We start from the raw sequence: 15,333 nt of genomic DNA on the forward strand, positions 1-15,333 counted from the left end.
GCTCTCGAGAAAATGCTCATTAAAATTGAATGGAATAAATAATTGTGATGATAATTATGATCTTAACAATCAAACTTGTGTCGATTATATTAGTTTGATTAGAAATTGCCATAAATGCTCCTAATAGCCATGATAATACATCGGGCTTTACTTTCTCCGAAAAATCGAAAAGCTCAAAATACGACTAGATGCCATCTCCCCCTCCCCTCCCGTAAAATAATGAAAATTTATGCAACTCCGGAAATTTCGTACGCTCAACGCGATGTAATCCTGATTTGAAACTTTGTGTGCTTGCTGACGGTCCTTCTTTGGTTTTGGAAGTATAAATTCATTGTTAGGCGGTTTTGTTCAAGTCTTAAACAGTTACCCGTTGAATTAAGGTACTTTGTGACTTTTTTGCAGAGGTAAAATAAAGGTCAACTTTAATGGCAAGGGTCTACCACATATAAAGGGGTCTGCCATATATAATTACAGATCATAAGATAAATCGTCTTAAAGATTTATTCTTATTGTCTAATTGCTCTGATTCTTATATCTTGGCCCGCTTTAGGCGGTGCCTCCAGCTTGAAAAGAGTTTGAGGTATTTTACTGAAAACGTTCTAAAATTACTGCCTTTTTGCACTTAGGGAATTTGTACTCCCAGAAAAACTGCTAAAAATACGCATTTTTAATGCCACAAGTCATTCATTTTATATGTTTTTTGTTGTTGTTGTGGTTTTGAGGGGGTTTTGAACCTAAAGGAGCAGCTTCTTGTCGATAGACTGTTAGCTATGGGTTTTAATTGATTAAGCAGCACGATAAGTCAAATGAAAGAGTGATATCCTCCTCACCTGAAACGACTTTCATGAAGTAAACTGCACCAACTGCATGCCGAGGTATAACAAAGGTTTTTCATAACCTCAAGCTTGGAATAAATGTACGCTCAACCGTGATAGTTTTTCTTCAAACCATGTTTCACCAATGCAGAACGTGAATTTTCATTTGCCGCCAGACATCGCCAGCTGTGTATTTTTTCAGTGCAATCCTAATTTCATGGCGCTTAAACAATTTTGACCAGTGAATTCAAATTACTTTTCGTCCCCAACGAAGTATAGATAACGAAGTAATGCATCCGGGTCTTTCGAGGAAAAACACCGCATTACCTTTCTGTCGATGTTTTAGAGTCCCGAAAGGGATCAGTTGCTAACTTTGCAATAATATACCACATGCTAACAAGCTTGGTACCGGTGGAGATCGAAACCTAGTACGAACTGATCTTTCAGGATATCTTATAACTTTACAAATATGGCTTTACACAAAATTTACTGAGTAGAAAATGTACTCTCCTTCACCAAAAAAGCAAAAAAAAAAAAAAGGAAAAAATTGAGTAAGACGAAGTTCCTCCAAAGAAGACCATTCGGAGGACTCAAAGAGATTGCCGAAAACGGATTTAAAATTACCAGTCAAAAAACTGGTGGATAAACTGTGGACAAAGTAATACAAACTGATTGTACTAAAAGGCATGATCTTTTGATTCCAGGAGACAGATTTGAGCCCTCAGCTTACAAAAGTCCTCTTCAATCGATCTGAATATTTAACAATCGGTTCGCCATCTTTGATAGGATCCACGCTTAAGGCCAGACTCCCAAGTCTGCTCATTTCGAAACTCACCAATAATCTTTCTTATTCTTCTCATAAGCGAATAAAAAAGAGTGCTATACTGAGCAATTCTCAAAATGACGGTTACCACCGTGGAGTGTTTCGCCCATGAAAAGAAACCTTCTCTGAGTATGAAACGCAACTTTGAAACTTTTTAAACTCATCTTCTTAAAGAACTTGATTATCCGTTTACTGTTATTGGAATTACTGAGACTAAAATGACAAATTTTAATCTTGCATCAATAGCGAAACCATCCCTAGCTGAATATTCTTTTGAATTTGTTCCAACACCTTTGGCTTCGGGAGGTGTTGCTATGTTTATTAACGGCTCTTTAAAATATTCTATTCTGGAGAGAAACTCTAATTTCGCCGTCCATGCCCTATGGGTCAAATTTCATTTTGAGAAACAAAGCAATATCATTTGTGATGTGATCTAGAGACAGCACAATTCCCCCGAGCAGTTCCTAGCTTACTTTGATGAGGTGCTAGAAAAATACAATAGCACTGGAAAACCCGTATATATAATGGATGATTTTAACATTAATCTTCTCAATGTCGATTCCTACAGCTGTTCCAAGGATTTCCTAGTTTCTCTCCAAGGCAGCTGTTTTCTTCCGACTATAGATAGACCTACAAGAGTCTACAGCAATTCTGCCACTGTAATTCAAAATATCTTTACTAACAGAACTGATCACCAGATTGTAAGTGGAAACATTATTTCGGATGTCACTGACTCAGTTCTGTACACTGTAATCGATAACAGCCAAGCCTGTTCCGAAGAAGCTAAAAATTAGAGACTACTGTCATTTCATTAAACAAAATTTTATTTCTGATCTTTCACTTGTTGACTGGAGTAACACACTGACTAAACATTCCGCTAATCCGAAGAGAGCCTTCTCCTCGTTTTATAACAAACTAGAGAAACTTTTTAAGATACATGCCCCCTTTAAATCATTTTCCAGACGTAATGTAAAGCAATTCTCAAAACCTTGGTTAACTAGGGGCTTGATTAAATCTAAAAACGTTAAAAATACTTTTCTAGTCTCAGGCGATTTTCAAAAATATAATAATAATAATAATAATAATAATAATAATAATAATAATAATAATAATAAAAGATTTATACCGCGCTAGTATCCTACTGTTCAAAGGCGCCGACAAAAACTTTAACATTAACACTTAATACATAATAACATAATACTGGCGACGAATATATTGCTTTAAAAGATGTGTTAATGTTAAAGCTTTTGTAAGTTGTACAGAAACAAATTATCTGGTCTCATACGACATAGTAAAAGGATATACTATTGCAAATTCTTTAATGAAAACCTACATAACACGAAGAATACTTGGGCTGGTTATAATCAACTTTTGAATGGTCAAAACATAGTTAGTATAGGGGACTGGTTAGGAAACGCGGCAAACTTCAAAGGGCCGGCCTATTGTCTGTCCCCTGAGCTTCGCTGGAACGTCACGTGACCAATGACCCTGCACAGAACCAAGACAATATGAAGGACATGAACGACTTAATTTTCTTCGGCGACGATTTTGATGCCATATTAGAAACTTTGGAAAACGAGGAAGAATACAAGAGCCCTTTGTCGAAGCAGCTGACTCTGTAAGTCTTTTAGAAGCCTTTAAAACGTTATTTTCGCCAAAAAACTTTGTAGTTGTTGATGCCTTTAGCAACGGCATCGGTCGTAGTACAACAACATATTTTTTTCACTGAAAGTCTTTCGATTTTTAGGTTCAATACGAAGAGGGAATTGTTTGCTAGTTGTGCCAAAAAAAATGCAAGACTAAGGTTGGATTAAAAAGACATAAGACAATAAAAGCATAAGGAGGAACAAGCGCGGCGAAATCAACCGACTCAAGAAGCCAAATTCACTGGTGAAGACTTCGAAGCGTTATCAATGAAAGCACGAGATAAAATAATTGAAAGAAAAATCTACCCTCAAAGCGTAAAAGAAGAGCTACGAAGATATACGAACTCGGATGAAGAAAATATGGACTTCTAAGAAGTAGAATCCATGTATATCCGTTTGGTTAAAACTGGGAATGTAGAACAATTCTACTCGAAGTACTATTCAAGAATAGACCTCAATTCAACAAAGATTTTTGTGGGGTTGTCAAGCAATACGGCAACATTGCTTTGTACCAAAGTGGCTGATTGTTTGATAGCTTACAGCAAACAGAAAGATGAATCGCCAAATCCCAATATCCCTACTAAACTGTGTGACAGAGATATGGCAGGGTTACAATATATTGGAGGATATGTTCTGCACAAGCTTTATAGCAAGGTGAACAATGTATATAATCCCACAGCACATACTGAACAAACAGCTTCAATACTGAAAGCTGGCAAAGCAGAAGATTTGCATGTTGCAGGGAGTCAAAAACTAATTTCATCTTTAAACCGAGGTGGACTTTGGGTTAATTCTAAACAAGCTCGAACAATTTTTAAGAGAATAGATCATAATTTTAGGATTCTGACCTCAGGAAGTCTCCAGCTGAAGATTGACAATGCTCAGACATAGTGGTAGATAACAGCATTGCAAAAGCATTATTCATTTATATGTTACTGTACGGTGCTTTTCACCGGCCAAAGATGTTTTACAGAGACAAAAAATTCAATGTAAACAAATGAAGACAAAAACACTCTACTAACTATGGTCAAAAGAAAAGTTCCAAACCCGTAACAGTAGTTAAAAGACCCGGTACCTGTGAAATTACTGCTCTTGGTTCTGAACTTCCAAACATTATGAATAACTATTTCTCTTCTATTGGGGGAGTTTGGCAAAAAATGTTCCCTCCTCTACGCAGCATTTCAGCGTTTATTTACATCATCGTCGTTCTATTAATTCTTTCTTTTTCGATCCTGTCACTCAATCTGAAATAGAGCGCGAGATTTTTTCATTGCCTTATAATAAATCACATGGATTATATTCTTTCCCAAGTGATCAAATGCGCTTATTGTATCTTAAGCCAACCTCTTGCTGATTTAATTAACATCTCTGTGAGCTGTGGTGTTCACCCACCTCAATTAAAACATGCCAAAGTCGTCCCAGTCTACAAGTGTGATGACGGCACAGAGCCCGGGAACTACAGGCCCATCTCTTTGCTTCCAGAATTCAACCGTATCTTTGAAAAAGTAATGTATAATCGCCTTATTGCCTTTGTTAAGAAAAAAATCACCTACTATATAAATCACAATACGGTTTTCGCGAGAAGCATTCCTGCCATCATGCCCTACTCGAAATTGTCAACAGAATTCAAACCAATATGGATAATAAGTTATTTTCATGTGGAATACTTTTAGATTTAAAAAAAAAGGCTTTTGATACTGTTGATCATTCCATTCTCTTGTATAAGTTATACCACTACGGAATAAGAGGAATTGTGCATTATTGGTTTTCCTCTTACCTCTCCGACCGTTTTCAGTCCACTCAAATTGACGCTAATATCTCACATAAAAGGAAAATTTCTTTTGGATCTGTTCTCGGCCTACTTCTCTTTCTAACCTATATAAATGATATCCCCAGTTGCTCTAAAATTTTTGATTTTCATCTCTTTGCTGACGATACTAATTTAATTTATGCTGATAAAAGTCTGAAATCACTTGAGACTGTTGTTAATAATGAGCTGAAAAACGTTACTGACGCTAACAAATTAACTTTGAATACTAAGAAATTTAATTATGTAATCTTCCGCCCCTCACAAAAAAAAATTAATTCAACTATTGACTTTATAATAATTGATAACAATACTAACACTATCAATTCTATGGAATATAAAGAATACGTAAAGTACTTGGGAGTCCTTATTCACAGTACTCTAAGTTGGAAACATCATATTAACTACATAGTTTGCAAAATAAGTAAAACTGTAGGTGTAATCGTCAACATTAGACGTTTTGTCCCGTCTGACACACTCCTCAAAATCTATTATTCTCTGATTTTTCCCTAAATACACTATGGCATAATTACTTGGGGTCGAGCTTCAGAAACTCATATGAACAAAATTCTTCTTTTACAAAAGTGTGTTCTTCGATTTATATATGGTATGATCATGAGTAAAAAAGAAGGAGTTGTTATTCAAGATTCGTTATGGTGTGTACAAAATGTGCAGATCAAGCAGCCACAACAAACTAATTGATCATATATAAAAACGGCAAAATAAAAAAGCAGTGCACAGCAACATAACGTTTTGACAAGCCTCGCGATACTTTAACAGACTTGTAAACAAACTCTCTGCAGTTAACAACTCGCTCCACCACTGCATCAGTAATGTCTCTACGTAGTCAGCTAGGCTATCATCTGCGTTTGACTAAAAGGAGAAGCATACTTTTCGTTTTATTTTTTTTTCCGGAGGCTATGCGATTTGAGGGTTTGGGCACCATCTTTGACTGGCAGACCACTCGTCCTCAATACTCGCCCTCGATTTAATGTATTTTCATTAGGTAGTTAAGTCCAAACCCCTTAAAAACTCCTGAATTGCTTTTATTACCGAACATGTGCCTTCAAACGTACCATTTAAAGGCAAGAATGTCCTATTAAGTGGTTATAATTTTTATGCTTTCTCTTTGTCGGCTTTTATTTCACAAGCACTAGGACCACCAGTCGCTACAAGGCAATCAACCAATAATACTTCGGTAAATTAGTATAAGTCGATTGATATCTTTATGACTCTTGAATTCTAGTTAAGTTTTACATTGCTGACGTTGTAATAGAATTAGACTAAAGGTTTCATCGTACTTTACCATAACATTACAAATCACTCATCTCATTTAGTTCAAATCTAATTTAACACCTCTTGGAGACTACGAAGGAAATATAACCATGCAGGTACAAGTAAAACTTGGGTGCAGCTGCAGTTCTCGCTCTAAATTTCTCTTAGTCAGTTTGCGTTTTGCTTTTATAATTTTCGATTAATTGATTAGTGGCACGGTTGTCTAGTTGTTTGGTCGTTATTAGTGCTGCTTGATTGATTGTTTCCAAGCTTACTTACTTCTCTCATATATGGCAGGTTTGCTAGTTTCATTTGCATGTTTCCTTTCTTTGGTGCTTCATTATTTAATTGTATGCTTACTTTTGGCTTTTTCTCTATTACTTTTTTGTCCTTAATGCGACAGTAGGAATACAGTATGTCAAATACTCAAGCTCACCCAATAAAAATCTCTTAGCAAAATGCTAGTCATGTTGACTTAAAGAAACCCTTTCGGTCTGTTAGTTCCTGAAAAGAAACTTATTATTTAGCCGGTGCTTACCAAATTTCCTAAAAGCCGGCAATCACCTTCCAAAGGCGAAATATCAGGGATGCCATATGCATATTAACGAGTCAACTTATCTTTGAAGCTACTATTGTCGTCAGGAGTTGCTTTTTATCTGCCTACCTTTACCTCTTTTCATCAAGGATGCGAAAAAACAGTTTACAACTTCAATCCAAAGTATATGGTCCGAGAAACCAGTATTTTTACAGGAGGATCGTAGACTGATGGATACTTTTTCTAAAGCGTTTAACCTTGAAGAATTTATAATTAGATATGCCAGAAAGCGAGAACACTCCACAAATCCCGCACTTATGGATGTCTTTACTCACCATATTTCGCTGCATTGCCCCAGTTGGGCAGGACTAGAACGGAACATATGCGATCCATGCGAGTAGTCCACCCATTAATTAATTCCCACCCCTCCCACCCCAGGAGAGGACATCCATCACACAGTAATCTCGCGCATGGGAAATTAACGTCTCCTACCTCTAACCCTGTAGGAGACGGGACCTCCATTTATTCGTTCCTATCCGAGAAGACTAGAATATCTAACCATTACTTGATGTTATAGGAAGGTAGCATATTCTTCTCAATTGTTGTAAGACTTTGAGTGTTGGTCCGGCCGGGACTTGAACCCTCGACCTCCCGCACAACATTCCAGCGCTCTATCCATTGAGCTAACCGGGAGGCGGTTAAGATGAAGATCGGTGGAGATCTGAGTAAGCGAAGTACAGTTTCCTTCATTTTGCGTAAAAGAGGTTTATCATATATCATATACTCACAATTCCTCTATTCGCTCCGACGAAGGGCTAACGCTCGAAACATCAGCTTTTGTTATCGTTACGGTGGCCAATTTACCATTTCAACTTTGTTGATATATCCAAATTATTTCGTTACCCCCACCGACGCAGCCCCAAACAGTTTCTTTCGAAACTATCAGCCTTTATTCATTTTTATCATATATCAGTTCAGGCAACCATTACCAAGCCAGAACCACTGAATATTTTGCATCAGCCAAATAAGTCTGGTTTTGTTTTCCGTTTTTTTTCTAATGCAAGATCAGAGGCATGACAGCTACTTACAATTCTATAATTAGGGAAATTATCGACCCGCGAAACCTTGAGTGGGACAAAGGCGACAGAGTGATTTTAGTCATGCAGAAAATGGCCTATTATGGGCTTCATTTTTTAGTCTAAATAGATTAAAAATCAAGAAAGAAGAAGACTTTCTGTTTAATGGAACCAATCGCGAGAACTTTATCAAGATTCCCCAAGCTAATCTGAAACGAGGTAAGTACCCTTCTTTGTTTTGAATATATGCTTTCATTAACCTTTTGGAAAGGCTTCAGCGTCGTGGTGTTCTCCAGTTTGAAAATGGAGCCATTCCGATCTCGTAAATGTTCGTCGTTCCACATCGAAACAGCGGCCCGGAAAGCCTATAAACACTTGAAATATTATTAAGTCGGTGAAATTTTGTTTCTTGAGTATCAGGAACAGTACATGGATATTTGAAAGTTTACACTGGATAACTGATCCCTTCCGTGGCAAAACTAGGCAAAATATGTTTGCGTTTCTTCTTGACCGCCATGTTGGTGCCCCATAAACGGGTACCAACATTATTCGGCGAATATCGCATAAGTGGAAAACCCTGCAGACCTAAAACTTAGAACTTAGACTTTTTTTATGCATTTATCAACATTCTACCATGGGTTACTCTCTTAGCGACAGGCATCCAGTAGCTTTCACTTTAGATTTCGATTGAATGACGATGAAAAGCACCAAAGTTCGCGTTGTTTGCACTCAGCACAGCGAAGTTTTGTTTTCCTTTTCCCTTTTTACCATTTTTCCTTTCCCCTTGGCCTGAGTCGGTTTCCGATTTTAATTTTCATATTTCGAATACACTTTATGCCTCTTCGAAAAAAAAATTTGGGAAATTTTGTTGTTCCATGATCTCCCTATACACTAGTGCCCTGAGCAATTTGGCATTGAAAGGTTTACAGCTATGTTGATAACACACGATTTTTGTGAAGCAATTGCCAAACGGGCCACAGAATTTATTTAATTTCCAGCGACTGAGCAAGACCTGCAACAAAGCATTCGCTTGTTCACAAACAAGTACTCTTTCCTGAAAGTGGTAGGAGCAATTGACGGTAGTCATATACCATTAAAAACAGTGTCTGTTAACGAACGGATTGAATACTTCAATCGAAAGCAGGAGTATTCTATCGTAATCCAAAGAGTTGCTGACGCGTCTTTTAAACTTCTAGATGTGAGTACAGGCTACCCCGGTAGCATTCACGACGCCCGTATTCTCCGTTTGAGCAAACTGAAGAGAGAAATTGATCAAGGTACCTGGCTAAACGCGCCTTCGAAGAGAATTGGGGGTTCTGAGGTTGGACCTCTTCTGGTAGGGGACTCGGCGTATCCTTTGTCTGTTTGGCTGATGAAGCCGTTTAAGCAAATACCAACAGTAACTGAGAGCCAATTGCGTTTCAATCGTGCCCTCAGTCAACCCGGGTTGTTATAGAACAAGCCTTCGGAATTTTGAAAGGTCGTTGGAGATGTCTCTATAAACCATTGGAGTCCCCACCACTATCATGGCTTGCTGTGTCCTTCACAATATTTGTATAGATGTTGGAGATCCGAGCGCTATAGACCCCGTTGAGGATGACAGTGAAATGGCTCAAAGTTCTCTCAATGGAGATGAACAGCTTTGCTCAAGGAGCATTAGAGATGATATAATGGATCATTTGTCATAATACAAACATTAAACCATATTTCTTCTTTTTATTGGAATGTTTTGGGTTAAGCTGAAAAGACACAGGTGGATTTACTGGAAATCAATGTACATAGACTGAAATTTGGTCCCTTTCCATTTGTTACAGGTATAATTCATGAGCAATTTAATTCACTGTGGTTTAAAAAATGTTATAAAAGCTTTCCGATGTTAAGAGTGAGATTTTGACTTTGAATCATTGAAAACAAATTATTCTTGTATTTAAAAACTCGTATACGATGCGTTACGGTTTTCTCTGGTATGGGTATATTAATTGCATTTCAAAATTAATCAACAGATAATTGTACTTTTAAATAATTTCTGAGATACACGTAATTTTTTGGCATAAGCGATAATTTTTACCTTCTTATATTGTTCATTTATGGAATCGTTGTCCTTTTACACGGTTATCTTGATCTTGAAATTAATCATAACACATGAAATCATGGACAATGAACTGAAACGAATAAATTGTTCTTATAAAACAGAGTTAAGGTCCGAACTTTACTCTTTCGCATTGACAACGTCCTTTAAAATGTTTCCAAGCAGCTTTAATGCGTCCATTCAAAACTTTTGTTCTTTTCTTCTGCTTTCCTTCTCGGCTTCTGCCATTCGCTCCATAAACGCCTCGTCCCTCTCTTGTGCTCTTTCCATAAACGACAGCACTGTTGGCCCATCTGCTATTGCCGCTGCATTGGTCTTCTTTCTGGCTGCTCTCTTTCCATCTTTTCGATTCTTTGGTGTATTCTTTAGACTACTCTTTGGTATACTTGTGCACTTTCCCTGTTTGCCTTGTTCTTGAAGAATAGGGACTTCGCAATGACCAATGACTCGTCTTCCTCTGAGTCTGAAGTGCCTACTTCACCAGACGGGCCAGGTAGGTCATCAGATTGGACAAGTTTCCTCTTTTTAGCGGACGCAGCAGCCCAAACTTCCTCATTTAAATTTTGTTTATCGCGGATGTCTTGATCAATTTGTGGGGAACTCTGGGCTTCGATTGACGAACTACTCTCCAACATCTGTCGAGGATTGATGGCTTCTCGATTGCCGAGGATTCCGTCCATGTCCTGATTAACAATTGGTTCATGCTTTAGCGTGCTCTATCGAGTTATGGAGCACTTGGGAAGTTTGCAGAGCACGAGAGAAGTGTAAGAGTTGCCCGAGGCGATAGCCGAGGGCAACTCTAGCTTCTTTAGCGTTTACACTCTAGCTTCTTGAGCGTTTACACTCTAGCTCCTTGAGCGTTTACACTCTAGCTTCTTTAGCGTTTACACTCTAGCTTCTTGAGCGTTTACACTCTAGCTTCTTGAGCGTTTACACTCTAGCTTCTTGAGCGTTTACACTCTAGCTTCTTGAGCGTTTACACTCTAGCTTCTTGAGCGTTTACACTCTAGCTTCTTGAGCGTTTACACTCTAGCTTCTTGAGCGTTTACACTCTAGCTCCTTGAACGTTTACACACGGAAAATGTTTAGCTAGGTAAGTAAACTCTCGTACCTCAGTAAACCGTTCAAGTCTAAACACGGCATTAGAAAGCTTCTACTCCCAAAGCTGGCGAATTAACCATAAAAAGACAACAACAGTAGAAACAATTAAAAGATTTTGACCATCTATACCGTTCTCCGGTCCCATGTCCCCACTATTCCTCTGATCTTCGCTCTTCTACAAATCCTTATACCTTTACAACTACATAATCATAATTATATGCAGACAGCGTAAGCAAAGCGTGAAATAATGAGAAGCTAGAGCTAGACAATCGTTGTTTAAAGATGTTGAAACTGTGCGGCGAATAATACTGGCTACGAATATATTCCTTTAAAAGATGAAAATCCGGATTTAAATTGTTATTTGTGTTAAACGTAAAGAGATCTAAATCGCAGATGCTGGAAAGTTTATCTAAACATTTTTTGTTTGGAAGTTGAGTTTCTAAACTGTTGTTAAATTGACCGTGGTGTGGAAAAAAATTAACACCGAAATATTGTAATTCACCAGAAGCTTCTTTACGAGAGTTCTTGTCACACATATTTACCAACTAAAAAAACAAACAGCAAAGTTATGTGGCAAGTACTTAGCTGGATTTAAGATTGCCTCTCGGCCGGTCTTTGTAGGGCAGCAGCATCCTTCATCTTAAACACAGGAGAGTCACTGTTTTTGCGAAGCCACACAACAGAGCCTTTCGTCCAGCAGAAATGAAAATGATGTTGTTCTTTAGACTTTTTCGCGTCAAATAGCACTTGTTGCATTTTTGGCGAGAGATGATCGAAGATTCTTACGGCCTCTAACGAAACCTGGTCCGTCAAGCCTAGTTTGGTTGGATCTGTCTTGCATGCATCTTTGCGGCGTAACATCACGTTTTCTTTGGCCAGTCTTCGAGTAAACTTGCAGATAACCGGTCGAGGGCCGGCATTCGCCGTTCTTGTTGGGATTCTGTGGGAGTAATCGATGTCGTGTAGCGATACTTCGGCGTTGATTTCATTGAACAGATTAAGGCAAAGCAAACTTGACTCGCACGCCGATTCCCTCGAGTGTAGTTCAGGGATTCTCACAATCGTTATATTGTACCGCTGGGCCGGGTTGTTCAAAGCTGGGTTAAGATGACCCAGGGTTACTGTAAAATCTGATTTTAGATCTAAAAGCTTTAAAAGGAAATTCAGTGATTGGATGCTCTAAAAAGTGTAAGAAAAACTATCCCAAAAAAGAGTTCTGAACAAAGGATTAAAGAAACCCTGATTAGAATTTAACCTTGGGTTAATGCTAATCAGCCTTCGAACAACTGGGCCCTGGTAGCTATATTCTTTAAAATCGTCGACAGCTTTATTAATCATGTCGACCTTGCAGTGAGTTCGAGAAGGCGACTATTTAGGCGGCGCAGCTCACTTTGGGCATGAGCTTGAAAGCTGTTAAAGTCGTCGAAACTGTTGCTCACAAACTCTAAGCACCTGTCAGAGTCTTGTTCCAAGGATTCATTTGTAGCAATTCTAGCTTCACTTGTTTTTTTGACAGGAGTTAGAAGTAAAGATATAAAAAGAGACGAAAAGAAAATACACTAATTTACAAATATTTTGTCAGAGCTCGAAACGATGCGACCATATTGCCAGCTCACCGCTGACCAATTGCATTGAGAAATGAAAAACTATTTCGACCGCATCTAACCTTGTTTTTTCATCTAATATTTTATTTATCGATTTTCAAGTTTCCCTCGTATGAACGTTAGCTTAACCCATTTTTGATAAAAGAGCGGCGGGAAAGCGACGATTTCCCTTCAACATTGTCTTTTCGACGTTGATTTCATTCTAACGACTAACAATATTTTCCTTCTGGCGATCTTAGAAATCTTTGCGCAAAGAGGAGGATCCGACTACTGGAAGTTGTACCTGGATAAACGGCGGAAATAAAAGGTGAATGAAACTCCTGAAGCGTGGCTGCCCATGAGTCAAAAAAAAAAACAACAGGAGAGCCGTACGATATCAAACTGCCGAGGGAACAATTCGCTAACATCGAGGATGAAAACGCGACGATCACAGCTGTTGAATATTAACCTATCACAGCGAAGCATCCTACTTTTATAGGAAGATCTTATCACCTCATGAAGACAAGCAGTATGCCCCGGAAACGTCGTGGCTCACATCATAAGTGACCACATCGTGAGAAAAACGATAATACGTCATCATTAAGGAGTTTCATAGGGATATATCGCCCTTTAGATAAAAGTATAAGATCAAAGCTGACTCAATGAGGTTAAATGATAACACTTAGAAAACATCTAAATATAAAGGTTTGTCTTTCTCATATTACACACCAAACATTTAAGTCCTATTCTCATTTCCAGTGTTAAAGCTGAAAGACCTGCCACGCACATTTGGTCGTGATTTTGACATCTTTTGCAAAATTACCATTACTAGTGCTAAATTAAAGCGTATTTTCCTTTTATGGAATTTGATGAAAATGAGCCATAACGGAAAGTCGAAATATTTTATGATGATCAATAAACAGTAATAGCTGTGTATTTCTCAGACAAGTTCGAAAGAACGCATCTGACTTTTTAAACTGCTGTGAATAATACACAAGACGCAACTATTGGACGGGAAGGCTAAAATGCAAAATGATTTTGCATGAGGCTTATGAAAAATTTGCCATGTCGTATATCGTTACCCCTAAGTATCTACAGTATTACAGAGATCGGACGTAGACATTTTATCTGAAATGCAGTAATAATCTACTATAATCATTATAGGAGATTATTGCTGCATTATTTTAAAGTATCGTGGTGCTTTTTTTTTGTTTTTTTTGTTTTGTTTTCATAACGTTGTCTATATAGCGTTGTCTATATGGCGCTGCCAGCTATGTTTTTTTATTTTGCAATGTTAACCTGATCTTTTAACGAGCAAACTATATAACGTTGTCTATATATTACGTTGATAATATAGCGTTTTTCGTCTAAGGAATATGGACGAAAGAAGTTAACTTGTACTCGAACGTTCTGCAGGGAATACGCATATCTAGCGAAAAATGTCATCCGTTTTGAGCAGCTTCGTGTCGATGAGTCAGCTATTAGCTATGGGCTGTAACTAGAAAGTGGATATGTCAAGCTACAGAAGATATCCAACTCACCTAGAAAGACTGTCATCAAGTAAACTGCATCGACTGCTAACACACAAGTAAACGCTCTCATCATTCAAAGCTTGAGATATTCTCTGAAGAACGTGGCGTGAGATAAGACTGTTTTTCTTTCCTCAATCCATTTTTAATGATGTAGGAAGAAGATCCTTATTTACTGCCAGATACTGTCGGCTGTGTCTCTTATTTTGCATTGTTAACCTGATCTTTTAGCGAGCAAACAAATGGCCGGTGAATGTTCCTTCTGGTCAATGAATGGCTAATGAAGTAATGCATTCGGGTGATTTTTTCTTTTCATATAACGGAGACTTTTTTCCCAACTACTCCTAAATATACCACATGCTAACAAGCATGTAGTATATTTATGCATGGTGAACCCATGGATAAACGGTGCAAAGGTGTAAGGATCGGCAGAGGAGAGAAAACCAGAGGAATGGTGGAGACAAAGGAACAGAGAAACAGTAAGGATGGACGAAATCTTTAATTGAGCAATCTAAGGTTCTCGACAGTGGGAATCATGTATACGCTTGAATTCCGAGCACTCCCTAACTTTTGGAAAAAGCGTCGAGTTTGATCAAACAGTGACAGGAATGAAAATGGTGAAGACGACAACGATGACAACGAACCAGCTTTCTCTTTGGCACCGGTTCCAATTAACTCTCTAATTTTCTGGTAGAGTGGTAAATGGCAAAAAGGTGGGGAGGGGGCGTGCACTTCGAAAATTTTTACTACAGTTGGCTGAGATTAAATTTAGAAGTCTATATTCGTTTAGATAGATTCTGTGACCTCACTATGATGGAGTGGCCACCATGATGCCACGTGGTATCCTATAGTAACTATTGCGTTCGTGCAGGTTTGAATAATGTTCCCTTGATCGTCTATGAAGTGTTTTAGTCTAGTAAAGATTTCATCACGTCTTTATTTGAAGTATACTACAACCTTTTTTCCTTGTTATCAACATCAATTGCACTAAAATTGATTCATACGGATACTGACTGATTACAGGTTAAATGATTCTTCATGATATATTTTAAAC

General features: G+C 38.0%; 1 long non-coding RNA gene across 1 annotated transcript; it reads left to right on the plus strand.

Moving 5' to 3' along the window:
- Window positions 1-3,026: 3,026 nt before the first annotated feature.
- LOC148736780 (uncharacterized) lies at window positions 3,027-4,292 on the plus strand. The gene is made up of 2 exons (XR_015997306.1): window positions 3,027-3,256; window positions 3,386-4,292. It is a non-coding gene; the product is annotated as an uncharacterized LOC148736780 (long non-coding RNA).
- Window positions 4,293-15,333: the final 11,041 nt, after the last annotated feature.

This window comes from Stylophora pistillata, chromosome 2 (assembly GCF_964205215.1).
Source record: "Stylophora pistillata chromosome 2, jaStyPist1.2, whole genome shotgun sequence".
Lineage (NCBI taxonomy): Eukaryota > Metazoa > Cnidaria > Anthozoa > Scleractinia > Pocilloporidae > Stylophora > Stylophora pistillata.